The 24,033-nt window shown below is 44.5% G+C and overlaps 1 protein-coding gene across 5 annotated transcripts in view; it reads left to right on the top strand.

Annotated features, from left to right (window-relative positions):
- Positions 1-24,033, top strand: part of LOC148020185 (phosphatidate phosphatase PAH2-like) — a 63,256-nt gene that overhangs the window by 25,008 nt on the left and 14,215 nt on the right. The window lies entirely within an intron of this gene.

Genomic DNA, 24,033 nt, shown 5'->3' with positions numbered 1-24,033 from the left:
ATATTAAGGACTTAGACGTTTCTATTGCGTGGTACGAGGTCCGACATGTGCTTAGGAAACTAAAGAGACACAAAGCCGCAGGCATAGACGGCATCCCCCCAGAGGTTTTCAAGATCGCATACAAAGATAATGGATGCCGTGGATAGAGGGAAATCCGGAAGTCCCCCTATGGGCTAGCGATGTTGAAGGTACTGAACACGATTTTTGAGGCTGGCAGGATTCCGGAGGAGTTGGAGTTATCCATTGTGGCGTCCATCCCGAAGAAGGGTTATCTTACCGACCCTGACAACTATCATGGCATATCTTTAATATTGTTACTGCTCAAGGTGCTAACGTCAATTGTGGTATCTAGGATCTATAAGGCCTTAGAGAACTGCAAGTTTTTCCTCAAAGCACAAGCCGGATTTCGGGAACATGAGGAGTGTATCGGACAAGTTGCATGCCTCGAAGAGATTGTGAAGAGGCGTCGTGTGGAGGGCAAGCCCATCTACGTCGCCTTCATCGATTTCAAAAAGGCATATGACACGGTGCCGCACCAAGCCTTGTTTTGCAACCAGCGAGCTTGCGGAGTGGAAGGGCGTTGCATACGGTTCATAGAGGGGCTGTACCAAGCTTCAAAGATAAGGGTGAGGGTAGGGGACCTCTTGTCCGAAGCCATTTCGGTGAAGTGAGGAGTACGCCAAGGATGCCCCAGGTCCCCCACCCTCTTTAACATATTTATTAATGATATCATAAATGAGGGTGACGGATTCGGAGTTAGCATTCCTGGTCTTTGTGAGAGAATACAGGGGCTACTTTTTACAGATGATTTGATTCTCCTTGCAGAGTCTGCCAAGGAGCTGCAAGAAGCATTAACCGGCTGAACGAGTGGGCTACCAAGTGGGGAATGAGTTTTGGCCTATCAAAGTGTAACGCCATGGTTTTCTTTGGCGACTTGCAAGCTCTGAGGGATCGACCACTCCACTTGGGGACCGAACGGATCGAAGTCTGTGAGAGATACACTTATCTAGGCATCGTATTGCTTGAGTGCGACGGGACACCACCTTTGGGCCGACGCCCGACCTTGGGGTATGGCATCCCTTTGAGGGAATCTGCCGGGATCGGCGGTTTTAGCTGATGAGAGTCCAACACTACCTGGGCCCCTGTACTGGGGTGCTAGGTGCCTACCCACGCTCCGCTCATTGGGAGGAGTCCTCCAAGGACCTTGGTTCTGAAGGAAGTAGCGAAATCATAAGCTAGTGGCACAGGGTTCCGCCTTTGAGTCTGTTTAGGCACTCGGCTCAAAAAAACAAAAACAAAAACAAAAATCTCCTATACTTCACCTTTCTTATCATTAATCAACAATTGATGCTTGCACATCTCATTGAATACTATTGCCAAATGCTTGTGATGCTTGGCCTCATTTTTCAAAAAGACAATCATATTATCAAAGAAAGTGCACGCAAATTCCCTATGCTACTAAAATATGCGATCCATCATTCTATGGAATATGGCAGGAGCATTTGTAAGCCCAAATGGCATGACAAGAAACTCATACAAACCAAAAGATGTTTGGAAGGCTGTCTTGGATACATCCTTTGATGTTAATCACTTTTCAAATCTATTCGGCTGAAAATGGCTGCCCCTTGCAATCTGTCCAAGATATCATTGATCCTAGGGATTGGAAATTTGTTCTTTATCATGATTTTGTTCTAAGCATGATAGTCAATGCACATGTGCCATGACCCATCCTTCTTCTGCACTAGAAGCACTAGAGAACAAAACGAAGATGAATTGGGCTGAATCAGTCCTTTTTCTAACAACATATTAACTTGGCTCATTATCTTCTCTTGCTGAGTTGCACGGACTATATAAGGTGGCTTATTAGGAGGGCTACTGGTGGGGATGAAATGTATGCCACGATCCTCAGGCCTTTCAGGTGGCAAATGTCTCAGAAGTGACCGAGTGTAATATTTCCACACAATAAAAGTTAGTTGGTTAGTTTGAAAGTTAGTTAGTCAATTAATAAGTTAGTAAGATTACTAACTAAAGACTAACTAAGGTAAAAACTAACTAACATTAATTATTAATAATTTTTATTTAATTTAAAATATTTTATTTAGAAAAATCAAGAGTCATAAATCCGATATTTTTCTCGGATTGAAAAGGACCGTAGCCACCTTTCACGCAAATTACAACGTGAACGAGACTTATGAGTTATATTAATCACTAGGTTAATGTGTATAGTTTGGATGGTCCAAAAATATTAGATTTTGGGCAAAACTAGTATATTTTAGATATTTTAGAAAAAAAGATATGGAGATTTTTAGAACTGGATGTCATTTAAAAGAAAAGACAAGTGATATTTTAGTTAGTTTGGAGATTTTATAAAAAGAAAAAAATAAAGAGAGGATTTGCGAAATCGCGTGCACCGCAATCGCAATACACAGGCAGTGGATAATACTTTGAATAGAGAAAAGGAGGAGTGAACTAAGAGCTTTCTAAGCAAGTGTCTTGGGGTTTTACCCCCCTTTCGGAGCCAATGGAACCATCAGATTTATGATCTGAGCATCAGATCACTGATCTTTCCAAGATTCCCCTCCACAAAGAGCTCCACTTCTCAACCACAAGCCCTCTTCTCTAATTCACTATAAATATGAGGCATGGGAGAGGCATAAGGAAGCATAAGGAGACCCCGAGAGGTTGCGAGAGAAAGGTAGAGAGAAGGATACCCCTTCAAGAGATTGTGAGGAAGAGCTTGAAAGAGAGCTTGAGAGAGAGAGAGAAAGAAGAGTCACCCCGAGAGGCTGCAAGGAAGAGAATTAGCTCAATTCTCTCTATCTCGATCCTCGACTTATCCATCTTCTCTTACGCTCTCCCATCTTGAATCTATTCCACCTTCTTAATCTCTTGAGTCTACCTGCGGCGGACGATGGCCTCCAAGCGAAGAATGTTGCGTGCGGATGACAATCCTGCTACCAGCAACAAGGCTTCGGGCAAAGGCATCACTGTCAATCCAACTGCGGTTCCGGTCGTAAGTAATGTATTTTCAAATTGATAGATGCTTGCTTTGATTCTCGTATAAGATACGTTAGGCCCCATACTACGATGCACGAGTATAGGTCATGGGAAAGGATAAATTTCATCGCACCTACTCGAAAGATGGAGTTTGTGAAGTGCATATATCAAGGGAAGATAATTGCACCTAGTTACATATGACTTATTTGCTAGTAGAGCAATTACAAAGAAGAATTAGTCAAGCGTTATGAATGGCATAGTCGTCAAAAGAACGACATTAAAAGATTGTGCATACAAGTACTAGATTAAAGTATAGTCAAGGGTTACAAATAGCATAATTACTAAAAGAATATGACATTGAGAATCATGAATAGAAAGTACTAGTTTAAGGTTTAGATACTTCAAAAGTACTCAGTCTACTAGCCCAAATATTAAGAAAAACTAGATTCTAGCTCAATGCAAGGCCTGTTGGAGTCTAATTACTTGAGATCATCTCGCACTTATCTTATCAAGTATTTACACGTTATGCCTATAACATATTTGATATATGAAGATAATTTCCTATTTGCCTTATGACTTGACTAAGAGCTAGTATAAAAAATTGATCATAAGGGTTAAAACTAGGATGTCTTGAGATCCATTGGATAACGATGACTCTTGCCAATCCAAATTCAGGATTGGGTTATCAATCAAGGTAAGTGACTTATAGAACTTACATCATGAATAGTGTTTGAACCCTTAACATATGCCCTAGGCGAAGGAAGGAAATGTTAAGAACATTTTTGCATGGTATTGCTCTTAGATCCCAAGGGTGAGAGCAAATATACGATGGAAATGTTATATCGTCTATTCTTGCATTGGTTGGAAAGAATGCAATTGGTTTTGTTGATTGATCGAACAACATCCTAAATGTTTTTACATTCAACTGGTTGCTAGTTGTTGTTTGGATGATTATTCCAAGTGCTTGTGATTTATGGTAAATGCATGGCAAGGGTCTGTGATGACAAGTCGCCATGGGAATAAAGGAACGTTTTCTTGGAAAATGATGTTAGGGCTGAATGCTTTGTTTGTGCTTGATTCTTAAAGGATTTAATTAAGGAAGGATATATTGTACGGGTGGATCACCTCCATGATCGCACCGCGTATTAACCCGAGAGGGCATTGCTCGATTCATGGGCCGAAGGTCGAGTGGTGAAAAGGCCAACCACGGGAATGATGTTTCGCTCCTAGACAGCTTGCGGGTCAGTTGGAGCTCTGGACACCCCTTGCTAGGTCTAGAATGGAGTTAAAGACCTCCGTGGCCCCCAACATCTGGGCATGTTGGGAGATCCTATTCTAGATAAAGGATTGAGTTTGTGGTGCCATGTGAATTGGACCAGTTACTTCTGTAGGGCAGAAAGGATACTTCTGTTGGACAGAAGCGATACATAATTTCTCCTGTATGGGCGAGAGAAAAAAATTAACTTGAAGATAAGTTAAGGAACTTGTTTGAACTTGTTTGTCAATAGATTGCTTTGCTCTGTTTTTGTGTATGTGCTATAAGTTATGTGAACGAACTCTGTTCCCCAAAAGGCTTAATTAATGAAGCTGACTTTAAGTGTCACACATAAATGTGGTAGGACCTAATTAGAAAACTAAAGCTATTAAGGGAAGCGGGTGGGCGAAACCCTCGATGGGTCCGTCCTACGGCAGGGTGGTCCCAGAGAATTGGGAGGCTTCTCATAAGTTTTTACCGTCATTCGACCTTTAGGTATTGTTAGGTTAGAACCCGACTCATGCCGTTTTAGGGGACCGGAATGGGACTATGCCCTATGGGCAGAGAGGTTGAGCAGCGCATCCCTCTCGTTTCCCATTCTCTTTGAACCAAGTGCGGCATGGGTCTACTTCGGATTGGTATCTCTCTGTAAAGTAGGATGTCCGAAACCCGATGCTAGAATGCTAACAGGAGACCTTGACAACTAGGAACCCGAATTTCAGGTCGATCCTAGTGGGTTCGGTCGTGAACGTTCCGTTGCGAGGCGGATTCGGGAAACCCTAGGCACAAAACTCGGAACATTCCCTAGGAGTGCCGAGCAGTGACGCTTAGATTCGTTTCTCGATAGACTGCTAAAAGAGTGCCTGGAAAGCCGATGGGCGGGCAACTCACACCGAGAAAAGCAATTAGCATACATTTGCAAAAACGACATGTGATCTTTATCCAAACGAGTCACATTTGCAACATTTTCATTATTACTCTTATTCTTAGTGAAAACCAAGTTAGCTGAAAGATGATTTTTCATTACTTTGGAAATAGTAGAAGCAGATACAACAGGGAGAGATTTCTCTTTCAATTATACATCCAAAGCATGAACTTTGCCTCTAGGAAAGAGGGTCACAATCTTATCATGAGTATCAATCACTGCACACACACCATGGCACCAAGGCATACTAAGCAAGACATCACATCCTTCCAAAGGAGCAATAAAGAATTCTTTGCTGTCCATATAACTCTGAATGTGCAAACAAAGCTTTCCAATGATAGGAGTGACTGGCTCTGTGTGCCCCTTGCATGCCATACCAATCTCACCCATGGGCCCCATCTCATCCTCTCTGATGCCTAAACGGGCTGCCATATCAAGAGAGAGGAAATTTGATCATGCCCTTGGATTAAGAAAAATCAATGCATGTTGATCTCTAATTTTACCCCATGTCCTATAAAGTTGAGTTTAGCATCATAGGACTAATCTGCCACTATATTAGACACTAAACCAACAATGGTTTTTCCTTTCTTTCCCTTGTTATCTTCTTCTTCAGCTTGTTGCCCATTAGGACAACCCCTTGCCATGTGCCCTTTTTCACAAATAAAACACTTATTTGTAGCCATCAATTCCTTACGTTGTGCATCATTTTTCCACTCTTTCTTTGTTGTCTGTTTCTCCTTCCAGCCCTATTTTCAGATCTGCCCTAATTTTCAGCCTTTATTTCAAATCTGCCCTTTTTCTCAGCCTTAGCCTCTTTGACCTGTGACTTGGCATCAATGTCTTGGAACCCTGTATGTTTTCCACGCAACAATGCATCGGCTAGCAGTTTCTATGAGTTGAGACATGTTAGAAATAGTGGATTTCATGCAAAAATCCCATATACCCTTTGGGAAACCACAAATATACTTCTCCACTTGCTCATGGAGGGGTACTGACCGATAAGAAGTAACAGTCAGCAAAGCATCCCAAAACTTCTTATTGTACTAATCCAAGTTCTTGCAATCCTTGGAATCCATTAGATTCCACGTTGTCATAATGTTTACTTCAAAGGTACTTGTCAACCAATTTGAAGCAAACATTTGTTCGAACTTGACCCAAGTGGTAGGTGCCTTTCCTTGAATGAGAAGTGTAGACCACCACTGCAATGCATTTCCCTTCAAGTATGTGGTTGCCTTGCGTATCTTAGATGCCTCTAGGATAGGTTGTATCAAATTGTTGAATAAAAGGAAGTGCTTTAAGCCTATCTTGTGTACCAATGGAAGGCCCAAACTTCACACACTTTTACCTTCATAGTCTTTTGGCAGTCCTAGGTGTCAAATTATCATAAATAGGCTGTTGCAAAAAGGGTGCATTTGCTGTATTTATATGAAAACTAGCACTATCAGATGCATTTGCATGACCAGTGCCAAATCCTTGTGCTCCAACAGTCCCTAGGGGTGTAGATACATGTACATATGGCCCACTTTGTGCACGAGCCATCATGCCTATGCTGCCATACATGGGATTATGCATTTCTCTTGCATTACCTGGATACATTGGGTGTTGTGAGCGCCATACATTGACTGCTGCATATTGTAGGGATTTATGCTATACATTCCCGTAGTTGGTGCGTGTCCAACCACAGTATGAAAAATGGTACCTCCACCAAAGTATCCTTGCTGCCCCATGCTTACATTTGCATGAATACCTTGTTGTTTACACTCCCATGGATTGGCACTACCAAGTTGGCTATGCATTTGCACTTGTTGTCCCATGGACACTAACTGTTTGTGCTCATCAATCTTCGAGGGCTCTTCCAGAGAAGGCTTAGGTATCTCCTTCGGTTCTTCCAAGTGTCTTGAAGCTTTAGAAGAGTTCTTCTTCTCTTTGCCTTTGCTGTCCTTCCTTGGAGCATTCAAGAATGGAGTAAAGTGGGGATCCTTTGTCAATTCAGCAAAGAGTTTTGGTGCTGCCGCATTTGATCCTTAAGGTTTCATTGAATTTTTCAGCCGCTTGATGCATAGAACCATGTCCAACATCAGTCATTGCATTTCCCCCTTCACCACGTGAATGACCAAGAAGTGATGCATCCTCTCTACTTAATCCCGTATCACTGTGTGAAGACATGCTTGCTGTGTAATTCACTGCTGAGAGCAATTTCAGCAACATTGCAATGATTCCAAGTTGTATCAAGTGCCATGGGCTCACCAATTCAAAAGATTTGATGGTATCTTGACAATGGAACCATGAAACCAGCCTTCCTTCCGTGGATGGATGGTAATTTCCTGATTACAACTTAATTACAGCACCAAGCATTTATTGCAAAACTCAAAAATGCAAATTTACCTACTAATCTTTGGACAATGGACACTTGGTTGGCCCCAAGACTGGCTCTGCTTTTGGTATTTCTTTAGCTTTATTGAAGTAAACATTGATTTACAATGGGATTCTCCCAATCCCCTTCACAATCCAAACTCCCCTTATTGTCCAAAGTAACCAATGAGTCTTCAATTTGATTTGCCCCTTGATTTGGGCAATCAATTGGCTTTCATCCACTTTGAGAAGAGTGGAAATGCCCCAAATTTGATGGCTATCTGGTCCTCCACTTGATTACAGCTGAAAATCACCTTCAGGCGTATATAATTCAGGTCTTGAAATCTTCAATGTTTGGCACGCTTCCTAAGGTAGCTAGTAAACCCTAATTTTGAGTCTTTAGTTTGATTGGCCCCTTGATTTGGGCAATCAATTGGCCTTCACCCACTTTGAGAAGAGTGGAAATGTCCCAAATTTGATGGCTATCTAGTCCTCCATCTGAATTCAATTAAAAATCACCTTTAGTCCTAAGTAATTCAAGTCTTGGAGTCTTCAATGTTTGGCACGCTTCCCAAGGCAGCTACTAAACTGTATTTTTTGTTGTAAATTAGGGTTTATAGCAGAGATTCACCCAAAACCTCTACCTTCAATGATTGGATTATTGTAAAAATTGGAGCAAGGTTGGGAAGTGGTTGGAAAGAGAGAGAGAGAGAGAGAGAGAGAGAGAGAGAGAGAGAGAGAGAGAGAATTGAGAGATTTGTTGTGAGAATCTAGTGAAATTGAGCTCCTGTCCCAATTTTCCAAACCCAAGTGATTCAGCGCAACAGTAAAGGGAGCATTAGAGACTGTGATCTTCAGAAGAAAATGTATCAACCGTAATCATTGGCTTCCCATGGTCAAGAATATGCAACCACCTTCACACCAAAATGGTCTCCAACGGCTGAGAAATGGCTCCAAAAGCAGGCAGCAACAACCCAACCTCTCTTCCCAACAGCTCCAAAGTGCAAAAATGAGATTTTCTTCTTTCTTTAGCCCTAATTCATCTTTCCGAAACTTGCATGGACAAGTTTTGCTAAGTGGCTGCCTTTCAAATGAAATTTCTAGTATTATCCACATTATTGAAGTAATTTTCAGTTTAAAATTACTGAAAATTAATATAATAATTATTTTGTTTCCCAAAAAAATAGTTTGACCAGCCAATCTTTAAATTGGCTAGGCTACTTCATCTCCTGAGTATACCTATGCCATTTTTGACCATCATATTGACTTTAAGTACCATTAAATGTCACTTCTCTAGTGTCACCAATTGACACTTATGGCCAAATAAATGACTTAGGTCAATAACTAACATTAAATACTATCTAGTATTTATGCGACATAACTAACTACAACTTTTGCCTTTGACATCCATTGATTCCCTTGGAACTTGGTCTTATTAATTTGCACTAACCTCCATTGCACCTGTCATGAGGACATGTATTTTTGAAGCCTCACTTAACGTGTGGATTAATTTTTAATCACATGGTTAAGTAAATGTTGCACATGTGAGGTGTAACGAGGGTTAGAGTAAATTTACGAGCCCGGGACCTGAGAAAATCACAGGATGTCAAAGGCAAAAGTTACTATAAGTTATGGCGCACAAGTACTTGATGTTATATGATACTAGTTGTTGGCCTAGGTCATTCATTTGGCCATGATTGTCAGTTGTTGGTGATACTAGAGAAGTAGCGTTTAATGGTACCTAATGCCAATCTGATGGTCAAAGATGGTGCAAAGATACTCGGGAATGGAAGTTGCCTATCCAATTTAATTATTGGTCAGTTAGATTATTTTTCAGGGTATTGAAATAATTATTAGATTAATTTTCAGTATTTAAAGACTGAAAAATAATATTTAATTATGGATAATCCTAGAAAAACCATTTGGGAAGGTTGCCACTTGTCAAAAATGCCCATGCAAGACTAAAAAACGTCTTTAGAGGCTGGAGAGGCATTTTTAGTGTATTCAACTTGCAAGAGAGAGGAAGGAGATGCTGCTGGTCTGATTTGCAGCCATTGGAGGACCTTATGAGGCAGCTAGGGGCAGGAGAAGACCAATCAACAGCAGGTGACAACATCCACATGCTGTTGAGACAGGGCAGCAGTAGTAAATGATTGATTTTCTTCAGTTCTTTGCATCTACAAGCTATTGAGACAGGGCAGCAGCAGTAAATGGCAGATTTTCTTTAGTTCTTTGCGAAGAAAGCTTGAATTTTCTCTCCTTAGCATTCTTTCTCATCTCCCAACCTTTCTATAGCCTTGCTCCAAAGATTCCAGCATTGAGATTATTAGAGGTTGAGAAATTTCAAATTTCTCTGTTGTAAACCCTAATTTGCAGCAAAAATAAGGATTTAGCAGCAGTCTCAGGAAGTGTGCCAAAATTTGGAAGTTCCAAGACTTGGATTCAATAGGACTGAAGCTGTTTTTAGCCTATTCAAGTGGAGGGACCAGCAAATCATTGAATTTGGGGCATTTTCCATCTCCATCAAAGCAGGTGTAAGGCTAATTGATTGCCCGAATCAAGGGGCAAATTAGATTAAAGACTTACTTGTCATTTTGAACAGCAAGGGGAGTTGAAATACCGAAAAGGATTGGGAGAATCCCATTGTGCATCAACTTCTTCTTCAATTAAGTTAAATAAATACTGAAAGGGTGCTAGTTTTGGGGCCAACAAGGTATCCAATATCCAAGATTATATGGTAAAGCGTACTTTTCAGTTTTGTGAATTTGTTAATTGCTGTAAATAGTGCTTAATCAGGTTATTTACTACCCTATCCGAGGAGGAAGGCTGGTTATAGCGCCTCACATGTGCAACATTTACTTAAAATATGTGAAAAAATTAATCCACACGTTAAGTGGGGCTTGAAAAAATACATGTCCTCATGACAACTTTTCGGTACTGCTAGAGAGGGAGTACAAGAGGTTGGCAGAGGTGGGGTAGTGGAGCCTCATCTATATGTTTCATATAGGTACAAAAGGACCCAAAGACGGACTTCCCTTAAGCATAGACCAAAGTCTGGAAAGTTTTGAAATCCTAGAGTTGGGATTGACATCTAGTTTATGACGAGCTATTTTTTAAGAGAGAGTGGGATTTGCTCCTTGTTCGAGCTTACATGAGGGGACACTTTGGCGGTCTAGCCGAAGGTGGGAAATCCATGGTCACGTATGCTACTACAAAGGCATTGTTGATAGACAAGCATAGAGAGTTGCTATGACTATCCTCTATTTTGAGGAGCTAGTTTGATCAACATTGGCATTGGATTCTTTTTGAGGCACCTTGGTGGTGGTTTGATCACCCACTACTTGGGTATCCATGGTCCATTTTGATGATCATTGTTGTATGTACTATGATAAGTCATTATCATTGTAAATTGTATTGTACTGGATCACCCATGATTTGAGAGAGGGCATTAGTAGATTTGCTAGTTCATGTGTGAGTGTGTGTTGTATTTATGGATTAAACATTTTTATTTCTAGTTGTGATGTAGGCGCTTGATCTTTATGGGCACGAAATTTTGGCCACCTAGTCAGTTTTTGGTTGGCCAACATGATTATTTATGGCCCAAGGGCTGATTGCATTTTTCATGATGATGGCCTATTTATGGCTAGGGCTCCCTCCTCTAGATCATCTTTAGTATACTCCATTACTTATAAGTCTTGTTTGAGAGAGGGAGCCGGTGCTGGCGCCCGCAAGGTTGGTGACTCATTGTTAAGTTGTACTGCCTCTTATCTTGGTTTATGGATTCCATTTCCCGAGCATTCTTCTTTGCAGTGTTTGTCTTTCTTTGCAGTCTCTCTCTTCTCTCTTGTGTTGTGTAGTCTATTACAACAAATTCTCATGCTTCCATTGTTGCACCCACTTTTGATACGACTCTTGAATGCAACAAGTTAGCCATGTTGATAAAGAAGAGTACCTCTTATCATAATCACTAGCATCCCTATGAACCTCATGGGCTTTACTTGGATCTATAATTTGCAACATTGGTGCAGTCTTGATGAGCTGTTTCAATGTTTGAGAACATTGATCGAGATCTCTTGTCCAAACAGTTGGTGGGCCTAATGTGATTTATTTTACTGTGAATACTATTGAGCAAATGGATCAAGGACTCAATGGTCTTACCATAGACCTTAATGAACTTTTGAAAAAAACCAATAAAACCTAAGAAAGATTTTACTTCGCCTAATGGTCTTGGAATAGGCCAATTGAGCATTCGTTGAACCTTTTCAAGGTCACTTTAGATACCATTAACCGAGATGACATCCGAGGTACAAAAGCTACTTGTGAAAGAATTTGCACTTGGATGGCTTTGCAAATAAGAGATCTTGCCTAAAGGGAGGTAAGACGATATGCAACTGAGTTGCATGTTCCTCCAATTACTTACTCTAGATGAATATGTCATCAAGGAAAACAACTATCCACTTTACAAGATAATGATGAAGTTCTTGTTAATAAATACAGACATGCTTATGTTGCTCGCACAACAAAGCCTATGAAAGGATTTTCATTGCAACATTGACTCAACAATATTTGAGTGAATTTAATGTTGTTGGTGCATGAAATTATCAAAAATCCTGCAGATGTTCAAAGATTAACTTTGCAGAGGCTTAAATTCTTGCATCATGTTATTGTGCTTCTTTTGATGCTGCATTTGCAATTACGTTGGCCTAAATCAAGACTTATAAAAAGGAATATATTCTTTCAGCATCCCATTTACATGTTCAAGTCTGTTCATTTTTTGAGATGATTCAGGGTTCAATCCCCTTATCTATCTAGCAATTTTTGTAATGAGATCAAATCCTATTTATAGTTTTCATGGCAGCTTATACAAACTCTCATTCCTGACGCCTATTCTCAAGTCAATCCAAAAACTGCTGCCCATCGCGTTGCATAAGCTACCCTCGCCCCCGATTCTTCCGTCGCTCCATTCCCCGCCTGATCCATTGTGCGCGCCCTGCCTGTTCCCTTGAAAGACTAGCTTGGATGCTCTCAAAGATCAGCTGAAATCAGCTTTTTCCATGAAAGATTTGGGGAATGCAGAGCATATATTGGGCATGAGGATTCGTAGGGATAGAACGCAGAAATTGTTGTTGTTCTTATCTCAACAAAAGTACATTGAAAAGGTACTGGACAGATTTAACATGGCTGAAGCTAAGCCTCTCGGAGTACCCTTACCTCCATACCTTAAGCTTAGTAAAGCCAACAGCCCAAAAGATGACATGGAAGCCAATGCTATGAAGGGAGTCCCTTATGCATCAGCTTGTGGCTCTCTTATGTATGCTATGGTGGCTACTCGTCCAGACATTGCTCATGCAGTGGGAGTTGTCAGCAGGTTTATGTCAAATCCTGGCAAACCACATTGGGAGGCTGTCAAGAGTATTCTTAGATACCTGAAGGGTACACAAAGAAAGTGTATTTGCTATGGGCAGGGTGCACTTAATTTGCAGGGTTATTGTGATGCAGACATGGCAGGTGACTTAGACACTCGCAGGTCCACTAGCGGGTATGTCTTTACAGTTGCTGGAGGGGCCGTCTCTTGGTGCTCCAGGTTGTAGAACATCGTAGCACTGAGTACTACTAAAGCTGAATACATATCAGCTACTGAAGCTTCTAAGGAAGCTATATGGTTGAGCAGACTCGCAGAGGATCTCGGCATGTCTATGAGTACTCCAGTGTTGGGATGTGATAGCCAGAGTGCTGTGTATCTGGCTAAAAATGCTATGTATCATTCACGCACAAAGCATATTGATGTGCGATATCACTTTATCAGACAGATTCTGGAGGATGGTCTAATCACATTGACCAAGATCAAAATAGAGGATAACCCTACAGATGTTCTCACTAAAAGTCTAGGCAAGGCTCAGCATGAGCATTGCATACGACTAGTGGGAGTTGGTTAAAGGTTCACTCCGGACCTTTAAGTGGGAGGTTGTTAGGATGTAAAGGTCCTTTATTCACCTCCGTGTATTTTACACGTGTATTGTTATGTTGTACATGTGAATGCACCCTTACGGGCCCTAAGTATAAATACATTTTATTCTTTGTGTACCAACACATTGTTGGTACACTTAAATCTGTTCGTCACTCTTACTCTCACTCTCACTCTCACTCACCTGTTCACTTCCTCTGCTGCAAATCTTCACGCTTCCGCTACCCACGCGCTCCAACACGTATCACGAAGATCCCCACCTCTAGATGTAGTGGGAACTCTCTGCGCTCCGCAACTCTCAGGTAGGACCACGAACCACTGCGAAAAAAGTCATGGGGTAATGACTGCGCTTGTCTCGGAAAAGTGAGACCGTCGACCGAGACAAATAAGCTGGTGGTTGTGTGGGGGGGGAGGAGGATCCATGGGAAGTGGGGGAGATGGGTGTGGGGGATGTGGGATCTCAGCTGAGGTAGCCAGTGGCGCGGGTGGTGGATGTGGGGAACTGTGGTCCTACTGAGTGGGGCGGGCAAGGGGGGCAATCTTTTTCTTTTTCTTTAAAAACAAATGCGGTCTCTGAGTCGCAGGTGAGGGGGACAGGCAGGGCGGGTGCAACAAGCCGCAGGCGGGGGGTGACAGACAGGGCAGGTGTCACTGGGCCGTTGGCTAAGCAACGGCCGCAGGCAAGAGGGGTCTCTCGTGATGGCCCAGCTAGCAACATATCATCCACATACAAAACAAGTATGATAGGGCTGCCATCTGTATCCTTTTTCATATACAAACAATGATCTGCATGGCTGCGCGTAAACCCATGAGAGAGCATAAAAGTGTCAAACTTTTTGTACCACTGCCGTGGTGCTTGTTTCAGCCCATATAAGCTGCGTTTTAGTTTACACACCAACTGCTCTTTTCCAGGAACTACAAAACCCTCGGGCTGTTTCATGTAGATCTCCTCATCAATGTCACCATGCAGAAAAGCTGTTTTCACATCCATTTGGTACAACTCTAAATCCAATATAGCAGTGAGAGCAAAAAGCACACGTAGTGTGGTCATCTTCACGATAGGTGAGAAGACCTCCTGGAAGTCAATCCCTTCCTTTTGTGCATACTCTTTGGCAACCAATCTTGCCTTGTACTTGGGTTTCCCATCAACTGTCTTTACTTTGTAAACCCATTTGTTTGGAAGAGGCTTTCTTCCTTTGGGCAACGACACAAGATCCCAAGTATCATTAGCATACAGAGATTTAATCTCTTCCTGCATAGCTAGCTCCCACTTATTGCTGAATTTGCATGACTTAGCCTCTTTATATGTTAGAGGCTCACCCTCATCAGTAAGCATCACATAATGCAAAGAGGGGTCATACCTATGTGGCTGCCTTCTTGGGCGTGTAGACCTGCGTACCCAATGATCTACATTCTCAAGAATCGGATCTACATCTGGAGGCATGTTATTTTCAGCATTTATTGGCTGCTGTAAGCCATTTTCAGCATGCTGTTCATGCTGTACAGCACCTTCATTTTCATTTCCAGCACCTGCATTTTCATAATCAGCAAGTCTATCTTGCTGTCCATGAACTCCCTGTGCTTCTATTTGCTGTCCATCATCATCTGGCTCAAAGATAACCGGCTGATCATCAGTTTCAGCCTGTGGTACAGCACCATGAGGCTCATCACTTGAAGTAATAGGTGGCTGCGAATTCTGAAATTTGACCTTTTTCATGTCTTCATCAGAGGCTAAAGTACTTTTCAGCAACTTTGCCTCATTAAACACAACATTACGGCTGCGAACAATTTTCTTGGACTGAGGTAGCCACACTCTATAGCCAAATTCACCCTCATCACCATAGCCCATGAAAATGCATTTGGTGGATCTCGGGTCAAGTTTATTCCTCAGCTCATTTCTAACATGCACAAAAGCATCACAACCAAATATTCGTAAATGGTCATATGAGGCCGGTTTGCCAGACCAAACCTCCTTAGGAATGCCATTATTTAGGGACCTGTTTGGAGAGCGGTTGCAAATGTGAACCGCGGTTTTAAGTGCCTCTCCCCAAAATTCATGAGGGAGATTAGCAGTGGACAGCATGCACCGCACTCTCTCACATAGGGTCCTATTGTATCTTTCAGCCACACCATTTGAAGAAGGGCTGTAAGGGGCTGTAAGCTCCCTCTTGATCCCATGCAAGTCACAAAAGGACTTAAATTCATTAGACGTGAACTCACTCCCATTATCAGTTCTCAAGCATTTCAACTTTCTACCTGTCTGAGTGGTCACGAATGCATGAAAAGTTTTAAAAACAGCAAACACTTCACTTTTCTTTTTCAACAAATAAACCCAAATCTTCCTGGAACAATCATCAATAAAAGAGGCAAAGTATGCAGCACCACCCAACGATTTCAAAGGCATGCTACATATATCAGAATGCACTAAGTCCAATACATTTGACTTACGGGAGACACCAGAGTAAAATGAATTTTTCATTTGCTTTTCAAACTGACAGTCATTACAAAAATCAATTTTAGAGCCTTTTCCATCAACCCTCTTCAAAGAGGTAAGAACATCAAGACCTTTCTGACTCATATGGCCTAATCTCTTATGCCATAACTCCAAATGACAGCCAATTTCAGCAACTGCAAGAAACTTGCCATTCAAAGCTTTACAATGCAGACAATACAGAGTGCCCTTCTTGGTTCCTTTAGCAATCAGCATGAAACCCCTTTTTAATTTCCACAAACCACCACCAAACAGTGTGGTGTAACCATGCAAGTCAAGCTGTCCAACAGATAGTAAACTCTTCTTGATGCCAGGCACATATCTGACATCTTTCAACACAAGTTCTTGCCCATTATCCAAAGACAAGTGTATGGTGCCAATCCCATCAATGCTGCAAGCATGATTATTTCCAAGGTAAACCTTGCCATAACAGCCTGTATCAAAAGTAGCAAAACACTCCAAGCATGGAGTCACATGGAAAGAGGCACCTGAGTCTACAATCCAAGTCTGAGTGACACAATCATCAACTGACAAAAGTGCATCAATCACATCAGCCTTGGTGATCTGCATATCCTGCATGTGACATACAAGGGCATCATAATCCACTGCACATAATACATCAGCCTCTGCATCTGAGAGCTCCTCTATGACAACACTGGAGGCCACATTGGCCTTTTCCTTGCCTTTACCTGCCTCAGATGCATCTGTCTTTTCCTCCTCCTCCTTTTTGTCTCCTGCATTCTTCTTTCTCTCTTTTCCTTTGCTCTTGCTCCTGCTTCTCTGTCCAGCATTTGCATTTTTCTTTTCAGCCCTGTCTCTAACATTATAAGCTGAGTTGTTGCCTTCTCCACTAGACTTACGTCTAATTTCTTCATTTAAGATCGAACCCCTCACACCATCATATGTGAGATTGGGGTTATTGCTGAGAGAAACAACCAAAGTCTCCCAAGAGTCAGGCAATGTCATGATCAAAAAGATCGCCCTCAACTTATCATCAAAATCCAAACTTGCATCCTTGAGCTGATTTAAAATGCCAGTAAATGCACTCAAGTGCTCAGCTGCAGGCTTGGACTCATCCAACCGCATATTCACCAACTTGCGCATTAAATGCACCTGATTAACAGGTGTGGTGATCTTATAGGTAGTCTTCAATTTCTCCCATATTGCATGACCAGTGTCTAAACCCTTAATGTCTGTCAAAATGTCATCAGTGACACCCATCTTTATATAAGCCACAGCCCTTTTATTGACTTTGGCCCAATCCGCCTCAGACATTTGTGCGGGTTTATCCATTTGCAAAGCATCCTCACAATCCTTTAGGAACAGTATGCCCTGCATACGATCTTTCCAAAGATCAAAGTCCTGACCATCAAATCGCTTGATTTCCATCAAACTTTTAATGTCAGAACTGGAAGAAGTTGCAGCCATTTTTCACAAGTACAAGTGTAAAAGCATTGAACTGCAAGAGAACAAGCTAAATCAGCAAATACACTGCTGTTCTTGCATAACCAGCAATAATCCTCTGCTGTTTTGACATAAGCCAGCCACTGCACAGGCAAATAATGCAGAAATTTATCAAATTCTGCACAAAATCCCAAATTTCCAGGTCCAAATGTGCGCAAATGTCAGCCAAACTGACTCAGCTGAGCAAAATTACATCAATACATGAAAAGCCCCGATTTTCCTTGGTCCAATGCCAAGAAATTTTACTCGGATGAGCAAAATTCCAACAAATTTTGAAAAATCCCCAAATTAATTGAGGTCAATGCGCACAATGTTTGCAATATCTGACACAGATGTCACTGTCAAGCATAAACAGCATCAAATCTGGGAAAAGCCCCAAATTTCCAGGTTCAAATTTGACCAAATCTGAGAACTGTGCTTGCGCGTGCGAACTCCCGTCAGTGGCAAAGGGTTACTTGCAGTAAACCTTAGAAAAATTTTAAAATTTTCTGGAAGGAAAAATGTGTCGAACTGCAGCCTTTGACCTGCGCTGCCCGTCAGATGCCACGCAGCCTTGCGTGAGCTGTCGCCTGATCAAAAAACGTGACGAAACTGCATCGCGTGACTGTGCAGTGTGCGACTGATGCCACGCAGCCTGTCGCTGCAGTTTTGTGACCAGCGTTGACCTGTGCAGCCTGCGCCTGGCTGCTTGTGACCTGTTTGACTGCCGCCTGATCAAAAAACGACCTGTCCCTGCCTGCCAGGTCAAAAACGACCTGTCGCCTGCCTGCCAGGTCAAAAACGACCTGTCGCCTGTTTATCAGGCTGTCGCTTGCACAAAACGTGACCTGCAACACTGTCGCTTGACTGTCCAGCACATACACGTGCCTGGAAACAGTGACGACCTGACCTGTATGAGTGACGACTTACTGATTTCTCGCGAGCGAAGAGCTGGTGTTGTCTCACACAGACTTCGAGGAGCGCGAGCACCTTAACCTCAGCTCTGATACCAGTTGTTGGAGCGCGTGGGTAGCGGAAGCGTGAAGATTTGCAACAGAGGAAGTGAACAGGTGAGAGAGTGAGAGTAAGAGTGACGAACAGGCTTAAGTGTACCAACAATGTGTTGGTACACAAAGAATAAAATGTATTTATACTTAGGGCCCGTAAGGGTGCATTCACATGTACAACATAACAATATACGTGTAAAATACATGGAGGTGAATAAAGGACCTTTACATCCCAACAATACGTAAATCGGAGTGGCCAAACTATGCCTTCTTTCTTCAGACCTCTCACTCAGGGGATTGGACGATGACACAAATAGAGGAGGAGGTGAAGAGTCAAGTGGCGGACCACATCTCCTAGTAGATAGGAGGACGACTCGCACTGTTTTCATAGCAGTGGCTAGGTTGCATGATGAACATTAACTGGTGGGCTGGTACCGAGGTCCCACACTTTGAGCATTATCTTTCGAGCTCCTCCACAGTGGAGAGCACCGATGGATGTGATCGAGTGGCCCTTGGCATAGGCTTCCCGTTTCTATTAGTGCATAGAGTCATGACTCTCAGCCTGGCTGATAGATGCCTTGGTGGTACCACCTGGAGCATCTATCATCCCCATGGTCCCCCGCCCAAGAGCCACCATGGGGGATTGGAGTTCACCGTCCAGGCCTGCGGCAAAGCGCATTCGCATGCCCCGTAGCTCTTCCTCTTCATCAACATTTTCCAAACCGAATAGATGTTTGTTCGGCCAATCACAGGTTTCCCTGTGAGCTTACATCTTGCATCCTGGAATGTGAAGAGTCTCCACTACAACGGGGCACGAGGTTCCAGGAAGTTGATTGTTCAGCAGGAGTTGCAGCCGGCCCTTGCTGGATGGATCGACATCTTACTTTTGTAGGAGCATAAGCTCACCCCTGCCCAGGCCCATCGGGTAGGGAAGGTACTCCTAGGCAGTTCACATACTTACTGGGAGTACGCCATCGGTGCCCATGGCAGGAGTGGAGGTGTATGCACCTCTATTGGCCCGAACCCTACCGCTTGTGTACGTGATCATGGGGAGATTGTGGCAGGGAGGGTTCTATGGATGAGGTTGGATATTGGGGACTCTTGCTTCAGAGTCCTCAATGTCTATGCCCCTATGGAGGTTAGGGCATGTAGCAGGTTCTGGGTGGAGATTGCAGCAGGACTTCCGGAGGTGGACTCTTGGATTGTTGGAGGAGACTTCAACAACCTGGAGGCCCTGGAAGACGAGCAGAGTAGAGGCAGAAACTTCCAGGGCATGGCAGGGGAGGAGCAAGAGGCATGGGAGGTTTTCCTCCTCGCAGTAGGAGCACGCGATGCATGGAGGGACCCAGCTTTCCACAGGACGTAGAGGTCATTGGACTTCTCTTGGGGATACATGCGGCTGGTTGGAGTTTTACTGGAGCAGTTGGACAGGTTCTATGTGGGAGAGTGGGGGTGTTCTCCTTGAGGAGGCTAGGTAGGGCAGTTGGCTGGCACCACTCTGTGCTTGGTCCTCCTGACATCTGATCCCCCAGTCTTAGCCCTGGACACACAATCCTATTGGATCCTTGACTCGATCTATAGGAGGGAGGAGGTAGATTGAGCAGCTTTGGACTAGGGAGTGGGATAGAAGGGATAGCTTGTAGAGGAGGTTATAGAGGTCCTAGGTGAGTCAAGCAGGATCTACTAGGAGGTAGCCCTTTAGGCCTGGCAGCAGAGCTGGGAGGAGGAGAGCGCACTTCGACAAGACCTAGCAGCCACGCAGAGACTTCTCCAGGAGGCACGAGGGGACCCCACTCTCCATGCATAGGAGGTGCACGCACAGGCAGCCCTTGCCGGCCTCGAGGACAGGCGCTTAGAGTTTTCCTTCCGTACCTCAGCAGCTTTTTGGGCACGGAAGGGGGACACGATGTGCAGGGAGTTTTTCTAGGTGCTTCAGCCTCGCATTTCAGGAGATCAGATTCGCAGCCTCCGGGATCAGTATGGGAGGATTCGCTCTAGCCTAGATGAGGTGATGGAGATTGCCACAGACTACTACAAACACCTTTTTCAGCAGGAGGTTGTCTCAGCCAGAGGACATAGTTGTAGACAGTAGGTTTGGGACCACATCCCGTCCCTCGTCACAGAGGAGATGGGTCGCTCCCTCCCCTAGACACCTTCACATAGAAGGAATTAGAGGAGGCTTCCATGCACAGGACGGACAGAAATGCCTGGGAGAGGATAGTCTTTCTAAGGCCTTCTTTCTACCTATTGGGAGGTGGTGAAGGGCCCCCTATTGCTGGCCTTTCTGGAGATTTTCAGCTGAGGACGGATGCCAGGGAGTCTATCGGCAAGTCTTATCAGTCTCCTCCCCAAAGGGGGAGACCGGTTGGAGCTATCCTAGTGAAGACCGGTCACCCTGTTGTCAGTAGCCTATAAGGCAATGGCTAAGATGATCGGTAGGCGACTCTGCCTCGTGCTTCCAGACATCATTCATGACACACAGACAGGTTTTATCCAGAATAGGAGAATCCTAGACAATGTCTTCACCTTCTTCGAGGCGGCTGAGTGGGCCCAACACAGTGGTCAAGGGTTGGTTGTACTTCTCTTGGACTTCGAGAAAGCCTACGATTGGGACTTCTTAGAGGGCACCAATGTGAGGTTAGGCTTCTCCCAGGCATGGATCCACGGGGTCTCTGCACTTTACAGATCGGCTACCAGCAGGGTTCTCATATGCAGCAGGAGGGGGGAGGAGTTTCGGTTGGAGAGATTAGTTCAGCAGGCCTGTCCTTTGGTCCCGTGTGTGTTCCTACTCTTTGCAGAGGTGATGTCCTACTTTCTCTGGTCACGTGTGAGCGGCCTACGTGGCCTTCAACTTCCGGTAAGGGAGGAGACAAAGCTGTTAGATTCAGAGTATGCAAATGATACCGCACTATATGTAGAGGATGATGAGCTGATGCTGGAGAGAGTGAGACTAGCTTTGGGGGTGTTTTGGATTGCAACGGAAGCGAAAATCAACTGGCGAAAGTCGGTTGGTTTTCTTACGGACCTAGACTCTCGCACGAAGTGGGGCGTCCACTTGGGATTTAGATGGATGTGCAGAGGGCAGACTATCCGATACCTGGGGTTTCAGGTGGGACTCAATATCACTCCCGCCTAGCAGTTCCTTTCCGTACTCAACTCTATCAGGCGGAAGCTGACCTACTGCCGCATTTTCTTAGGAGGCCGAGCCCTGGTGGTCAACCAGGTCCTAGCGACGGCATGGTGCATTGCCTCGCGTTGGTGTTTTTCCTTGTCTTTTGTAGCTCAGCTTCACCGCCTAGTGCGGAATTGTCTCTAGGCCGATTCAAACAGTTCCAGGGATTCTAGGGCCAAGGTGGCGTGGGCGACCGTCATCCAGCATCCATCTGAGGGAGGGCTTGGGATCATAGACCCAGAGTTCCAAAGCATGGCCCTGTTGGGCAAGCTAGTAGTCCGCAGGCTCATGCCAGGAGGACAGACCTAGAAGGTCCTACTGTGTAGGAGGGTCTCTAGGAGTGCAGGCCGAGGCTTGTGGTGATTGGAGGCCATCCTTGAGATGGATCTTCATGGCGGCTCAGATCACGCCCCCCAGATCTTCCTTCCTTCGCAGCCTACTTCGTGTGTGGCAGGGCCTCTGTAAGGCCCTATTTCAGAGCCCTCCAGGATGCCAGGAGAAGATAGACCACCAGCCGGTGATCTAAAACCCCTAGGTGAGAGATAGGGACGTGATACAAATCGGTGAGTGTCCCCACATCCAGTGGGTTGGCTGGGAGGCCGGCCCTGCTCGCACTATCAGGACATGGTGGGAGGTGTATAGGATGGTGGACCAGGAGGTGCTGCAGCAGGCATCAAGGTGTTAGAGAGGAGCGGAGCTGAGGAGAAGGGAGATTGACAGCAATACCTTAGGAGTTGCTTGACCCCCCGATCCGAGAGCCGGTAGAGCCTGGCGAGGTATGGGTTGCTAGATTCTCATCGGCAGGTTTCCCCCTGTAAGTGACAGGCAGAGTAGGTGGTGCTCCCTACGGGATTTTCTTCACCGTGCAGGAGGGGGGGGCGTTTGGTCCTTGACAGAGGGGAGTAGGATGAAGAGATCATTATCCTTCCTTGGAGGAGGATTCATGTAGTCGGTCTTCAGGGGAAGACTTGGCATCTTGACCCTTATGTGTTCTGGAAGGAATTTCGGGAGTGGCGTCTGTGGATATGGGAGAGCAGGCCACTTGATGAGTTGGAGTGGGACCCTGGAGAATGGCTATGGCCAGCCATTGCGGCTGCCAAGAAGCCACTGAGGTTCCTGAAGTATATAGCTAGGATTGGCCGACATGTATTGATGATGTAGGACATGGATTGGTCGCCTTCGTGTAGGTGATACTGGGCGGAGCACTGTATCATGGTGCCTTCCGTTAGACTTTTTGGCGCCGCCTATGGGACAGCTGGAGGCCGAGGAGGGTATCGTATTTCCTATTGCTTTTGGCACATGGAGGACTAGCGGCGGGGAGTTGGCTAGCACAGATGTAGCAGGATGGAGGGTGTAAATGCTGCCTATAGTAGCTTTTGGAAACTCCAAAGCACTGCCTTTGGTCATGCGAGGTGGCACAACTCATGTGGAGAGGAGCATGCTCCATTTTCCGCCGTCTAGCACCCAACCTTGGATGCATCTCGTGGGGAGGTTTCTGCTGGCGGGCAGTCAACCAGGGCTGCCACCTTCTGTATGAGGCTGGGATGCAGGACACGATCTTCATCATTGAGGCTGAGTCTTGCGCAGTGGTTGGCCTGGAAGCTTTACCTAGCCGCCGGGTACTGGAGCCCACAGCAGACCGCTCTGAGGTTTGGGAGATCGTAGGGAGTCTTACTGGATGACACATTTGGAAGGCACGTTGTTAGGAGGTATTTGGCAGGGAGAGCCTTTCAGTACAGGCAACTTTGGCTGAGCTTTGGACTTCCATCATCCACTCCCTCCGCGGCCGGTGGGAACAGGTGCAGGGCAAGTCTCGAATCATCAGGAGCTCCGTTTTCACTTCTTGCACGCCTGGGGCAGCCAGGACGTGTTCTTCATGATGCAGGCAGGCAGCCCCAAATGGCAATACAACCCCCCCTCCATGGCTTCTTGCCCCCACCCCCCCTTGACCGCCTTGAGAGGCTTGTATACTTGATATATCTGTGACTCTGCATTAGCTCCAGCTAGTCTGTTGAGCATTAGTTTTCCCTTGTATTCAGTTTTTTTCTAAAGTAATATAATTAGCCACACTTTATTTGCAAAAAAAAAAAATCTCAAGTCAACCCTAGGTTTACATTACAGGGTTTGCTTCTCTCTCTTTTCAGCAGCAGGATGGTGGTACCACAAGAATACTGTTGTTTGCAAAGTTCAGGACTTAACTTAGTTTCAAGCGTGATAATGTGATTGTGAGGGGATAAATGCACCTTTGAGCAGCTCTTTATGATGGCTGATAATCCAGCAGCAAACTCTCTATTTCATGTACCTTCTCTTTTTTGCAAACTTTTTATCCTTGGCCAGGTTACTCCATTGTAGCCTTTTTTGCTCATGACCCTTCCCACTAGTTCAACCCTCTCTTTTGGCATGCCCTTCTGATTTTATCACTTTGT

Source organism: Lygodium microphyllum, chromosome 19 (genome assembly GCF_053477565.2).
Source record: "Lygodium microphyllum isolate KBCC chromosome 19, Lygodium_microphyllum_v1.1.10, whole genome shotgun sequence".
In the NCBI taxonomy this organism is placed as follows: Eukaryota; Viridiplantae; Streptophyta; class Polypodiopsida; order Schizaeales; family Lygodiaceae; genus Lygodium; species Lygodium microphyllum.
Note: the sequence above shows the minus strand (reverse complement) of the source record. Positions and strands in the feature narration are given on the sequence as shown.